General features: G+C 35.7%; 1 long non-coding RNA gene and 1 pseudogene across 2 annotated transcripts in view; one reads left to right on the top strand and one right to left on the bottom strand.

Annotated features, from left to right (window-relative positions):
• LOC140526460 (uncharacterized) overlaps positions 1-14,802 on the bottom strand; it is a 323,763-nt gene that overhangs the window by 38,691 nt on the left and 270,270 nt on the right. The gene's annotated exons all lie outside the window — the stretch shown is intronic.
• On the top strand, positions 12,213-12,455 carry LOC140523726 (ubiquitin-related modifier 1-like; annotated as a pseudogene).

Raw genomic sequence — 14,802 nt, 5'->3', positions numbered from 1 at the left:
CTTAATGATAGAGGGAGACATTAGGCAGAGGTGAAATATTAACTTGTTGGAATCATATTTCTTGCTATGAGTGTTAACCTAATTGTTTCAACAAGTCATGAGAAGTGCATTTTTCATAGTTCTTCTTAAATATATATATTTACAGTTAGGCTCTTCCATTAATTTAATCAGTTTTACAAATGAGAAAACTGAGGTTCAGAAAAGTAAAGTATCTTGCCCATGATAACACAGGATATAATTAACAAAGGTCAGATTCAAACCCAAATATTCTGACTACAAATAGTGAGATTTTTCTACTGCACCACAAGGTTCAGTGACTTACTGGAAAGAGATCTCGACTTGGTGTAAGGAATATCTATTTTCAAATTCCATCTTTTATTTTTTTGAATACATATCAGTTGTGTGTTTATGAACAAGAGGATGTGTTTCAGTGAGCAAGCAAACTCAGTCCAGGAAGAGTACTCTCAAGAAGTCTCTAATTGCTCATGATATATTCAGTTTGGGGTAGTAATAATCTTCATTTGTCATCCAATGGCCACACTGATATGTGCCCCTGAAACTCCAGAGTTCTAGGGCTTCCCCTGTTATGAATGACTTCTATGCCTAATGATGATTCAATCCCTCCTTTTAACTTGGAAAATCTTTACTTCCCCTCAGTCTCCTTTGCCAATAAGGGCTAAAAGTGAATTATCATATAAAAAATGTATTTTGCCCATGTAACCCAGGCCCCAAAGCCCATTGGAATGGGATTCTCTCCTTGTTAGTAATGATGAAAGTCCCACTCTTACATGAGGCATGGGGTGGAGCTGGTGAGAGCAGGAGAGAGGAGACATTTGCATTCTTTGTGTCTTTTGACTTTTTCTTCAGTTCTCTTTAGTTTCCTCAAGTCTCTTGAGTTGTTTCAGACCCTTCTGACTTCCATTTTCAAGAAAGATGGATGATGCCGAGTCTATTTCAGGTTGCTGAGGGAAAGTAAGACTCTGGGAAGAAGTCAACATGAGAAGAGCTAGCAGTATCCATCATGTCCCTATTCCAACTTTGCTACACTTTAGATGTCAGACAATTTTCCCTTTGGGTGACATCTGGGACTCTCTCTCTGTCTCTCTTTCTCTCTCTCTGTCTCTGTGTCTCTGTCTCTCTCTGTCTCTCCCTTGTTTGAGCTGAGTTATCTCATTCCCAATGGGAGAGCTCCTTTACTTTATATTGTTTGATAGATATTCTTCTCTATATACTTTCTCTGATGTTTTGCTATCAACTTGGATAAATGGGTTTCTTCACTATTTACTACTATAGCTTATTATGGAACTGGTTTTTGGTGGGAATGGAGTAAAGCCTTGGATAGAGAGCTTGGGTTCCTTCTTTCTCCATCAATGAATAGAAATCAGAAGCTTAGCTTGAACAGGAAAACTACATCCCTTAGACTAATAATACTTAAGGGAACAAATAGATGTAATTCTAGTCCTGAGGACAGCAAAGCACACAAACTCCTAATCTTTATCTCTTATTCCCCTTTTGGCAGGAAACATAGTCTTCCTGCGAGACGAGTGGGAGGAGGAGAAGCTAGAAATGACTATTCCGCTCCCCTTTGAGCCATATGTGACATTCCCAAGCTACATGTGGTAAAACACCCTTGCTGTACTCATAAAACCCTGTCACATAACAAGTTGAAAGTAGTGCTACTCCCACTTTACAGATGAGGTAACCCATGCTTAAAGAGATAACATGACATCCATGGTCACAGAAAGGAGACCAGACTTAAATGCTTGGGATATAATCAAGCATTTAGGGCTAGTCCAACCCTCTCATTTTGTGGATGAGTAAACTGAGGGCTGTACAGATTTAGTGATGGTCAAGGTCACATAGATGATAAGTAACATGTGCTTACTTTGTATTCCACACTGCCTTTCATTGCATCAGGCTGGATTTCAGACCAAAGGAAAGTTTATAGCTTTAAGAATTTGTCCCTTGAGTTCTGCACGGCAACTACTTTTCTCTTGAAGTCTAACTAGTAGAATTGGTAGAGAAATAGCTGGGACACAAGGAACTACTTTAACAAATGAATGAGAATAATAGCTTAGAATTTTTCAATATTGTTGGAATCTTTTCAATTCAATTCATAGTATCAGAGATTTAGAGCTAGGAGGGAACCTCTACGAGTCCATCTAGTGTTAATCTGGGGTCCCTAAGCCCCAAGATGGTCCCCAAGGAGATTTCAAGGAGTCCATGAACTAGGGTAGATATACACTTGTGCACATAATACATGTATACATGCATACATATATACATATAGATAGATAATGCCAGTAAAAATAAAGATTTTATACAAACCTGTATACGCATGTGTATATGCTTATATACATGTGTATAGAGAGAGACTATTAAAATATTTTATATGTATACATGCACTATATATGAATATGTATATGTTTAGAGACACACATGGAGATTAACAAAAATGTATTATACGTATGTACATATACATACATATATTTCCATATACATGCATGTATATAGGAATATATGAGAGAGGCATATATATTTATATATAGAAGAGAGGTTAATATATCAGTCTATTACAAACTCCTCTCCTTTATGTACTCTACCATCTAACTACTTCGGTCTTCTTACTGTTTCTCATTTAAGGCACTCAATTTCCTGTCTCTGTTCCTCTGCACTGACCAACTCCCATTCAAGGAAGGCACTCACTTTTCACACCTGCCTCTTAGAATTTAGTTTCCTTTAAAAAATCTTCTCCAGCAAAACTTTCTACCTGGAGCTTTTCCTGACCCTCCCATCCACACAGAATCTTCTTCTATGTGTCTCACATGTACTTCCTTATGTAGATTTATTCTTCACTGGTATACAGTAAATTCTTGTATTAATTCATTAATATCTGTCATTAGCATTATTTTTCTGTCATATATTTGCCTCATTGTGATTTATTGCATTAAAAACACACTTGTCTCACCCCAATCTTTGTATGCCCAGTACTTCATAGAGTGTCTGGAACTTAGTAGGGACTCAATAATTGCTTGTTAATTACCTAATATAATCCAACAAACATTTATTAAGCACCAGGTATGTGCCAGATACTGCCCTAAGTGTTGGGGATACAATTAATACAAAAAAAAAGACAATCCCTCCCCTCAAGGAACTCACCATTTAAAGGGGGAGGCAACACACAACAGGAGGCAGGAAAGTATGGGACAGAGGAGAACACACAGATATCAAGTAAGCAACATTATAACATTCAAAAAAATAATACAGAATTTAGATAGTAAAGCAGAAAAATAATGTCTTTAAAAAAGCACTTTCACCTCAAAGGCATATAAAGAAAGAAGGAGGAAAGGCTATTTAATTTGCTTTGTTTAACTTTTTGGTCACCTTCAGAAATAACAGGCTACGAAATCCTAAACAATAGGAAAACAGTTATGGGAAATATTAAACATGCAGGTCATGAATGCCAAGAAATCCAACAGCCCCCACATAGGTCGTAAAAGGAATACTCTTACTTCATACTTTGAATGCCTCCAGACTGACACTGTCAGGGAAAGAACACTCTGCAGCTGTAGGCCCTCTACAGAGATATTTTTTTTTGCCACTCTCAGAGATCTATAGCAGGAACAACTGGTGGGGGAATCACATCCAATATTTTTAAAGAGGTAAGGAAACAAAAGACAAAATAGAAAATTGTACCATGCTGTTGTTTCAGGAAGCCAACTAGCTATCTGAGCTATCTCAGCAAACTTACTTTGTTGCATTTCATTATTCTTCATGGACCTCTAAATTCTCTCTTGGATATCTTCAAATTCTAACCTGCTAAGATAAATAAGGGCTTAGGTTTTCTAACTTGGATTTTCAGAAGGCATAGGCAGCCTAGAACATTAGATGAAGAGTCATAAAAATCTGATTTCAAGTTCTGGCACAGTCACTTAACTATCTCTATGGTACTGGACAAGTCACGTAACTTTTCTGAAATTCAATCTCCTCAACTATAAAATGAAGGGGTTAAACTCAGTAGCTTCTAAGGTCTCCCTCCATTCTAACTCTATGACTGTATCAATGTTCAAAGAGGAAAGTTTTGCAAAATATGACTTTGGGATCCAAAGTATAAGTATGTCACTATCAGAGACAGTCCTTAGCAGTACTAAGTCATGTCCCAATGCACAGTCAAAATCATATAGATATGCTTCATTTCAAGACTTTTTTCCTCATTCTTACCTATAATCTGAATGAATAAATAAAGTAATGCTAAAGACAATGAATATTAATGAAGTCAATATAGGAGTGTACAGTGACATGTTCAGTTATTGGTCATTTGTTTTCAATGGCTATTCAAATATACTTCTCCCTTTTCTTCTAATCTTTCAGTTAGTATAATTCAATTAAGATCATTGAGTTCATTGTATCAAGCCCAGAAACAGTACAAAACCACAGGGAAACCCAGTTGTCTGAAAGAAACCATCCTGATAATCCAAAGAGGACAAAAATCCATATTGTCCAGATTAGGTCAAGTTGCTAGACACCTGATAAATTTAGTCCATCCACATGTATACTTTGAACAAGTGTCACAGATCAATGGTAAGCTAGTTTCTGAATTATATTGGAGATTATCAGGTTGGGTTCCATTTGAAATGTTGAGCAGCACATACTTCTTGCCACAAACTTTTTGCCATTGTGGGCAAACAAAACACAAAGCATCTTTTTAGTATGAATGACTTCCCTGATGATGCTAAGTAGCTTCCAATTGTTGCATATTATTCTCTCAGAAGTACTGAAATCAGAAATAATTTGATTCAGTAGAATGACTGCGGGTGGATGTAAACAGCCTACCAATGAAGGTATGCATGTTAAAAGTGACATAAAAGATCTTAATGAGGAAATGCAAGGATAGAGAAGCAAAAGAGCTAGTTATATGAGAATGAGGCAATAGATAGCTCAAGTAGTATCTGATACTTTGAGATACTAAAATAATAAAAGAAAAATTTCCAGTTCATGTAGTATATCTCAATTCTAGTTTCATCATCTATAAAATGGCATAAAAATAGGACCTATCTTTCAGGGTTGTTGAAAGGATCAGATGAAATAACACACAGAGTATGCCATAACACACTGCATAACTACTAGCTAATATTAATATTAATCTTTCATGGTTAATATACAGGGACAAAAACATGACAAAGAAGAAAAAGATTATGTTTAGCATTGGTGGAGAGATTTACCCCATACATTAAAAACATGGATCCATAAAAATATTCTTTAATCTTGAAGCAACATCCTTTGTCAGAAGACATCATGAGCACGCGCCTCGTTAAAAGCTTACCAGGAGATCACATCAGTAACATCAAGTCAAAGAAGGTGATAGATCCATACTGAATTTCTCCAAAAGAATTTTACCCATTAGAAAAGAAAAGATATATTAACTGAATGTAAACAAAACAGGTTCATTACACTGATAAAGAGACCTTTTGGGCAGCAGCATAGTACAGGGGAAAGAGAATGAGAATGCTTGTTTTATTTCATAAATTAAAAGCAAAATAAATTAAAAGGGTTCAAATAAAAAAAGATGGGTTCTATTGACAAAGGATCCGAGTTTGATTCCTGCCTTTGTTACAATCTTTGTGATTCTGGGCAAATCACTTAACTTTCCTCAGCCTAAGTTCCCTTGGTTGTAAAATAAAGAAACTACTTCCAGGTCTGTAATTATGTAATTTATTATTCTTTTATTGAATAAGCTCTTCCTTCCTTTGGGTTAGAAGGGAGAAAAATATTTTCACCAACTTCTCGTTATTCAAATTAGGAACTTGGTGTTTCTGATCTCAGTTGTATTAGATATGCAGACAATTCAAGTTATACAGAGTTTTAAAGTAACCTTAATATATTCAGAAAAGTAAAGTCATAGCACAGTCCTACTGTTTATGCTCCAGGCATAGATGAACAAGTTACTTAATTTATTGAGCATTTACAAGACACAGGGAGATCAGTGAAAAAACCAGTAGTAATCCGAAAGACCAAAACACTACTTAATAAAAGAGAAGGAAAGGAAAAGAATATTCTATTATGAAATAGTAAATTAAGTATGTATAATTATTTTAACCTCCTTAATCTGGTATTTTTGCTTTCCCATTTTACAACATTTCCTACTGGACCAATGCCTGAGAAAGAAAATGGACATTTGCTCAGTGTAACGGAGTAATCTATGATTTTGAAAGTCAATTTGAGGTGAAGAAGATGCAACATTGGCCTCCCCACAATAGAAACTTTGCTCAGTATCCAGGCAGCATGGATATTTCTCCCCTTTCTTCATGTGAAGAGTCTGACCCTATCTTTAAAATCATTTTAGATAGTCCCTATATATATATATATATATATATATATATATATATATATATATATATACACACACACACACACATATATACGTATATACGTATATACATATATACGTATATATGTATATATATATACATTTTCTACTAAGCATAATCATAGAAAATATTAAAGTTAGAGATAAGATATAATTCAGCTTTTCACAGCTTTTTTCAAGACTGATGGGAAGAAAGCTAAATCAATGAGAAAAAAAAATCAGCTTCCCCTAGTGTTTCATGTCAAAAGGCAATGTGGTATAAATAGAAAAGAACGGGTACTGGAATTAGAAGATACAGGTTAGATAGAATCTCTGCTGCTTCCTGAGTAAGATTGGACAACTCATCTCTAACATCTATGGGTTTCAATTTTCTCATTTGAATAAATGGTGATACTCATATTTAATAAACAGTGTGGGGTAATGAATAGAGAGCTGATCTCATAGTCAGTTTCACCTGTGTTCAAGTCTCGCCCCTGATGTATAAAGGACAAGTGACTCTAGGAAGGGACACAATTTTGTCTTTTATGTGCCTCACAGGTTTATTGTAAAGAAAGCACTTTGTACTCATGCTTAAAGGTCTATAAAAATGTGACTTATTGGGACTCCATTCTTGCAATCCTAATGTTAAGGCTATCATAACTGCTTTCTACTAGGTCATTTTTGTTAAAGAATATGTATTTTAGTAAAGTAAGATGAATCATGAAAACATCTTTACTACATGTAAATACAAAGAACAGTAATAATGTTAGATTAAACCAAACGTGAAATGTATAATAATGACCAACTACTCCTCAAGGGAGAGATAAAGAAAAACAGACCCCTAATCTTTCACAGATGGTGCACTATGGGTATAAAATATTTCATATACCACCAAATTTTATTGAAAATGTTGATTAATTTTAGTGGCCTTTTTACTTTTTCTTTTTTTAAAAATTAATTTATTTGTTTTCAGTTTTCAACAATCACTCCCATAACTCTTAAGTTTTCTCCCCCTCCCTTTGCCCTCCCTCCCCAAGATGGCATACAATCTTATATGGGTTCTACACATCCATTCTTATTAAACACATTTTCATACTAGTCCTGTTGCATAGAAGAATTAAAACAAATGGGAGAAACCAGGAAAGAATCAAAACAAAACAAAACATAGCACGAGACAATAATCTGCTTCACTCTGCATTCCTTTTTTTTTTATTCATTGTGATTAATGAAGGCCTGCTGGGTAGGGGAGAAGAGCTGGATACATTTAAAACTACAGGTGATGTAATGTAGATATGTGTACATATATACATGCATACATATATACATATGTATATATATATGTACATCATATATACACATATGTATATTCATAAATATATTAAAATTTTAATAGACACAAATTGCATTTTTAAGTAGATTATACAGTGGTAGATGTACTGAGGATTAATTATTTATTTTTCTGCTTGCCATTATAAATGGTTAGCAGTATCTATCCATCTATTTTATTTTGAGAGATATGGCTCACCTTTTCCTTGCTTTATTAATAGATATGCTTAGGGCCTTCAGGCAGTGACTGGCTGTACTCCAGCCAATATTAAGTTAGAAAATACAAAATGAGAGATGGTTTAATTCCACAGATGTTAGAAAAGAGGGAGTGTTGAAGGACGAGATAAAGGTTTATTACTAGGCACTTCTTCAAACACTCAAAGTTATTTATCTCAGATTCAGGAAAAAACAACAAAAAACCAAATTGCAACACATATGGTTTTACAATAAGAAGACATCAGTTTCATCTTTTAAGTGGGACATTGAGATACTCACTCCCTTTAAAGATATATTTTATCATCCATCTTTCTAGCAAAAAACAAAACAAAACAACTTCATTTTCTCCTAAAAAAATATGAAGCTCATTCATAAATTCTTTCTTTTTGAAGATATCCCACGCTCACATATTTCTAGGATGAAACCAGGAAAGTATCTTCTTATAATTCATATTTCAAAATTGTATTTAACTCTTCACCTCTTGTATGTACAGACACAGTAAAATCAAAGACTGTCCCAGAGAAACTTCACTCCCCAAGACCTAGTCCCGATGCTCCCATCATTAAAATTCAATAGATTTTATAGTTTAGAGAATAAGTGAACACTAACTCAACACTCCCTTTGAAGTTACATTCCTCTCCATGCAATGTTCCTACACTCACCTTCTGCAACTTCATGCTCAAGTACATTCATATGTCATAGCTCTTTGGACATGTCCCTCTACTCATAATTCCAACACTAGTCCTTCTTTCTCCTGCTGTTTCTTCTCCTTTTCCAAATCTTGAAATGATTTATCCTTCTCAGGCCTTTTTCTTCCCTACATTGCTGATTAGATTTGATCTTGCCCACAAATTCTCATTTATTGATCTTTGTATCTTGCTTAATTCTAAGGCATATAATTATAGTTCTAGAGCTGGAAAGATCACAGAGATACTCTAATAAAACTTCCTATTTTACAGAATAGGAAAATGAAGTCCAAAGTTTTCCAAGAGTCAAAAAGGGAGCAAACATTAGAAGTAGGCTTTGAAGGTCTCTGATTCCACAGCCAATGTTCTTTCCATTGTAACACAGCATCTCCCTACAGGATTTGGAGATGGAAGGAAACTCAGAGATCATTGTCTTTTCCCTTCACTTTACAGAACACAGAACTGAGAATCAAGAATATGAAGTGAATGGCTCACAGATAGAAAGTGACAGAGCTGAGATTTGAACTCAGGACCTCTAACTCCAAATGATCACTACCATACAAATGATATAGTGTCTTTTAGGAAGAAAGGCAGTTTCTCTTCTAACTGCTTTTCAAAAATTTGAACTAAATGCATTTTATCTAGATTATAGGAATCATTAAACATTATATGGATTTAATCACTATGCAGATTTGTAGGAATCATCCGCATTTTATACAAAGCAATGTTAGTTCATATCATGTAATTTTCCCCTATCCATTCTAGGGAGCAAAGGCAGCATTCATCAGTAAACAGTGTGGTATTTATTGTATAAGGAGTCACTGAGGTATGGACTTGAGGCTCTTTTGCAGAGCAGCCCCAAGAGGAAGGTCACATGTAAGTAATTTGTAAGAACAGAAAAAGAAACAAAATGCATGTCATGTAGTAAGTCTTTCAATTCATGTACAGATGTGACATGTTTCAACCTATAAGAACTTTGGGAAAATTGTGTGTATGCTAATATCTTTGCTACCTTTTTTCAAGTGAGATTGGTAATTTTTTAAAAAATGTTTTTGCATGTAGTAATTCTTTTACTCATCACAAAAGTACAGTTAGTACTAGGTCAAAACAAAGCAGGTGCTGTGACCACCCAAAAATGTCCATATTGTAGTTTAGTACAGAGCATGAAGATGAGCATGTACCTAGAGGAAGAAATAAGAAAGGTCCAAACACACATAGGAGGCAGCTAGTCAAATCAATAGCTCCTGTTTATAATAGTTTCTAATTTTAAGATACTTTATATTTATTATTGAATATTATTCCCCTCAACAACCCTATAAAGGAGGTAGCATATAAATTAGCCCCATTTCACTGATCAGAAAACTGAATTTTGAGAAGTTAACAGATTAGCCTATGATTCTACAGCTTATAAACAGCAAGGGCAAGATTCCACCCTGGATCTTCTAACTTCAACTTCAACTTTTGTTCCACTGTACATGCAACTAGAAAGAAAGTCTTTTGGAGGTGAACATGATGGAAATGATGAACATAGATTTGTAAGTGAATACTTAGTGATGGAAGAGTTGGAACAGAGGTACAGAGTGGGAAATATGTAAAACATGTTGGTTTCAGAATTAATTGGTCTGGCTGGAATGAAGAAGACACACTGTGCAAAAATAATATTAGAGTGAGAAGGTACAGGGTGTGATTTCTACTAAAGAATTAAGTGTTAAGTTGATCACAACATATACTACTATGGGCAAGAATCTCTTAAGAGAAATGAAGGAGCCCTCATAGTAAATAAAATGGTGACCAAAAAATTACAGATTGATATCTATTTTAATCCAATGCAAACTATTCAGCATCACAGTAATATAAATATATGCTCCAACTGATGCTGAAGAGGCTTGAAGTCATGTAACATCTTTTTAAAATAATATCTCCTCAAATGGTGTCACTTTCATCATGGGGGATTGGAAGACTAAAATAGGAAATCAATAGATAACTGGAATAAAAGGCAAGTTTGGCCTTGGAATACAAAATGAAGCAGGCCAGAGACTAATAGAGTTTTGTCAACAACACTCATTGCTTACAAGAAATACATTTTTTCAACAATCCAAAAGGTGATTCTACCTATGGATATCACCAAATGGTCAAAATCAAAATCAGATTGATTAAGTAATTTGCAAGCAAAGGAGGAGAAGCTCTGTACTATCAGTTAAAACAAGGCCTAGAGTTGACCAAGGCTCAGATCATGAGCCTCTTATGGAGAAATTCAGACTTCAACTGAAGAAAATAGGGAAAACCACATAGGTATGAACCAAACAAGGTCTCTTATGAATATGAAGTAGAGTGATGAATAATTTAAGGCATTAAATCTGGTAGATAGGGTGTCTGAAGAGCTATGGACAGAGGTGTGCAATAGTATACAGCAAGCAATAACAAAGACAAAAATATCCCAAGGAAAAAGAAAAAGAAAAATGACTGTCTGATAAGGCTTTACCAATAACTGAGAAAAGAAGAAAATGGAAAGGAAAGGGATAAAGGGAAAGAAATACCCAAATGAATACAGAATTCCAGAGAATAACAAGGAGAGATAAGAAGATTTTATTAAATGAGCAAAGCAATAGGAGAAAACAATAAAATGGGGAAAACAAGAGATCCCTTCAAGAAAATTAGAGATATGAAGGGAATGTTCCATACACAAATGGGCATGATAAAAGAAATAGTTGTAATGACTTAATAGAAATAGATTAAGGAGAGGTGTCAAGATAGAATAACTACAAGAAATATCACTGGTATTCATAGTGGTGTGGTTTCTAATCTAGAGACTTACATCCTGGAAAATGGAATTAAGTTGACTTTAAGAATCATTGCTAACAATAAGACTAGCAGAAGTGAGAAAATTACAAGTGAGCCATTTAAAATCTTAAAAGATGATGCTGTCAAAGTGCTGAACTAAATATATCAGCAAATTCAGCGGTGACCACTTGATTGGAAAAGATTAATTTTTTGTCCTAATCCTAAAGAAGGGGAATGTCAAAGCAATTTTATCACTACAGAACAACTGCATTCATTTCACATGCCAGAAAGTTTATACTTAAGATGCTGCAAGCTAGGTTTCAGCAAAATGTGAACTGAGAATTACCAGGCATGTAGGCTTGATTTCAAATAGGCAGAGGAATTAGAGACAAAATTGTGAGCATTCATTGGTTTATGGAGAAAGCAAGGGAATTTCAGGGGAAAAAATCTACTTCTTCATTGACTACACTAAAACCTTTGATTGTGTGAATCACGATAAAAATGTGGCAAATCCTCAAAGAGATGACAGTATCAGATAATCTTACTTGTCTCTTGAGGAAACTGTATATAGGTCAAGAAGTAACAGTTAGCGAATCCAACCATTCTGGAGAGCAATTTGGAACCATGATCAAATGTCAATCAAACTGTGCATACATTTTATCCAGCAATACCACAACACCTCTGCTAATTCTGCATCTCAAAGATATATTGTAGCTCTTTTAGTGGCAGCAAAGAATTAGAACCCGAGAGGATGCCCATCAATTAAGGAATGTCTGAACAAATATGATTGTGATAGAACACTCTATTGTTATAAGAAATGATGAGCAGGGACTTCAGTTACCAGCATCTTCCCCAAGATGGCGGCCCCTGTATGAGTGCAGGTCAGTGCAGTGCAGGTGGGGCAGAGCCTTTATTTGCTAGTGTAAAGAGAGAAGCACCAGGTCACCTTACCCAGCCAAGAAGAGCCATGGGATATCTGAAAACTTCTCATCTGGATGAGGAAGAACCTACTGAAGGAGCAGTCAGAATTATTCATCTAGGGAGATAGCAGGAGGTCAAGGATTTTGGTACTAATCAATAATGCTGACTGGGAGCTGTAGGGTGAATTGGACTACCAATTACAGGACCAGGACAGCATCTTCTTCATCTCCACACTACATAGTGGTTAGAGCATCTATCCTCCTCTGTCCAGTTACTCTAGCTCCCAGGGACCTTCAGGGCAGAAGACATCTGAAATGGGGGAACCAAAGACACAGAAATCCTCCCTTTCACTCTCCCTGCACAACCAGAGCATATGGGACACCAAACCTCCCTTGACTTTGTCTTCATGGGGAAGGACCAGGAGTAAAAACACCAGGCAGTCCTGCTCTCCCCTCTTCCCCTTGTTGCATCCTGCCCACTCCCTCTTCAGCCTTAGCAGGTGTCCCTCCGGGAAGGTCAATAAGGTCAGCTACTAAAAATGTGCTGCTTACAGCTTCTGGGACAGTAGAAGAAGCTACTACCAACCCTTTCTCCAAAATGGGGAGGAGGGCAGCTTTACCAAGAAACCTGCCCCCATCCGTAATCTGTGCCTTGAAATGAGGTAATGGTCCTTCTGCCCCCACTACTCTGCAAGCATCTTTGTGAACTCTGAATTTCTATCATCCTGCCTCTTATGGAGCTGTTACAATGCTCTAGACTGTATCACCTTGGGCAAGTCATTCATCACCCTCAGTTTCAGTTTCCTTGGATGTAAAAAATTTTCTTTTCACAATTTAAGGATTCTTTCAAACTCTAGAATTCTGTGACTGAGATTTCTTTCCTCAGTTTCCTCATCTCAGAAATTGAGGGCTCCACCTACTTCTTCCAATGTCCTTATTGAACCTCAGTGGGGGCCCTATTCAGTGCTGCCCTTCTGGCTGGATGCCCAGTTGCTCCAGTTGCTCCTCTAACTCCCCTAGCCCTTGACCTAGATCGTCCTACCATATACAGGCCACCAGATGGGCTCCCAGATCATCTCCCCCAGAGACAAAAAACTGTCAATCTGTCACATACCATCTGAAGACACCTGGGCTCTGTGCCTCACTGGGGAGGACTATGGGTCCCTTCATTGTGCCCCAGTTTTCTCTCCAATGCCTAGGATTTCACCATTGTGAACTTAAGAGTTTCCAGAAAACTAGGGTACAAAAAACTACTTTGTGACATATTGGGGACCTTCCAGTTTCTCTCCACATAGCATGAGGACTCATCTGGAAGTCAACATGGCAGTGCCTGTAACAAGTGGCATTGGGTAAATAAAGGCTCTCATGCTTGTCCAAAAAAAAAAAAAGGAAAGAAAAAAGAAATGATGAGCAGGATACTGTCAGAAAAACCTGGAAAGATTTACATGAACTAATGAAAAGTGAAATGAGCAGAACAAGGAAAACATTGTGCATAGTAATAGCAATATTTTATGATGATCAACTGCAAATGACTTAGCTATTCTCAGCAATACCATGATCCAAGACAATTCCAAAGGACTTACGATGAAAAATGCTGTCCATCCCTAGAGAAAAAATTGGTGGAGTCTGGATGCAGATTGAAACATATTTTTTTTAAACTTTATTTTTCTTTTCATTTTTTGGTGTGTCTTTGTTTTTTTCTTTTCCCCACAACATGACTAATATAGAAAAGTGTTTTATGTAATTATACTTGTATTACCTATATCAAATCTCTTGCATTCTCAATGAAGGAAAGGAGAGGGAAAGGAGAAAATCAGGTACTCAAAATTTAAAAAAAAAGCTAAAAATTGGTTTTACATGGAATTGGGGAAAATAAAATGTTAAAGAAATATGAAATTATTCCATTTATTTATTCTTTCATTTATTTATTTATTTATTCATTCATTTATTTGTTTGTTTGTTTGTTTATTTTGTTAGGCATCCATTAATTTATTGAACTAGTGAATATTAATGAATTGGTTGCAAGGATCAAGTGTAAGCACATATAAAAAATATTTGTGTGTGTGTATATATATATATATACACGTGTATTATATATATATATATACATGTGTATATATGTGTGTGTATATATGTGTATATATGCATATGTATATATGTGTGTATGCGTGTATATTTTTTAAATGTTTTTTAATTTTTTAAGTTTTCAACATTCATTTCCACAAAATTTTGAGTTCCAAATTTTCTCCCCATTTCTCCCTTCCCCCACCTCAAAATGCTGAGCATTCTAATTACCCCTATCACTAATCTGCTCTCCCTTCTAACATCCTTCTCTTCCCCTATCTGTATCTTGTCTTTTGTCTTGTAGGGCAAGATAAGTCTCTATACCCCATTACCGGTATTTCTTATTTCTCAGTTGTATTCAGGAACAATACTCAGCAGTTGTTCCTAAAACTTTGAGTTCCAACTTCTCTTCCTCCCTCCCTCCCCACCCATCCCCATTGGGAAGGCAAGTAATTCAATATAG

This window comes from Notamacropus eugenii, chromosome 2, assembly GCF_028372415.1.
Source record: "Notamacropus eugenii isolate mMacEug1 chromosome 2, mMacEug1.pri_v2, whole genome shotgun sequence".
In the NCBI taxonomy this organism is placed as follows: Eukaryota; Metazoa; Chordata; class Mammalia; order Diprotodontia; family Macropodidae; genus Notamacropus; species Notamacropus eugenii.
This window is presented reverse-complemented; position numbering and strand designations above follow the sequence as displayed.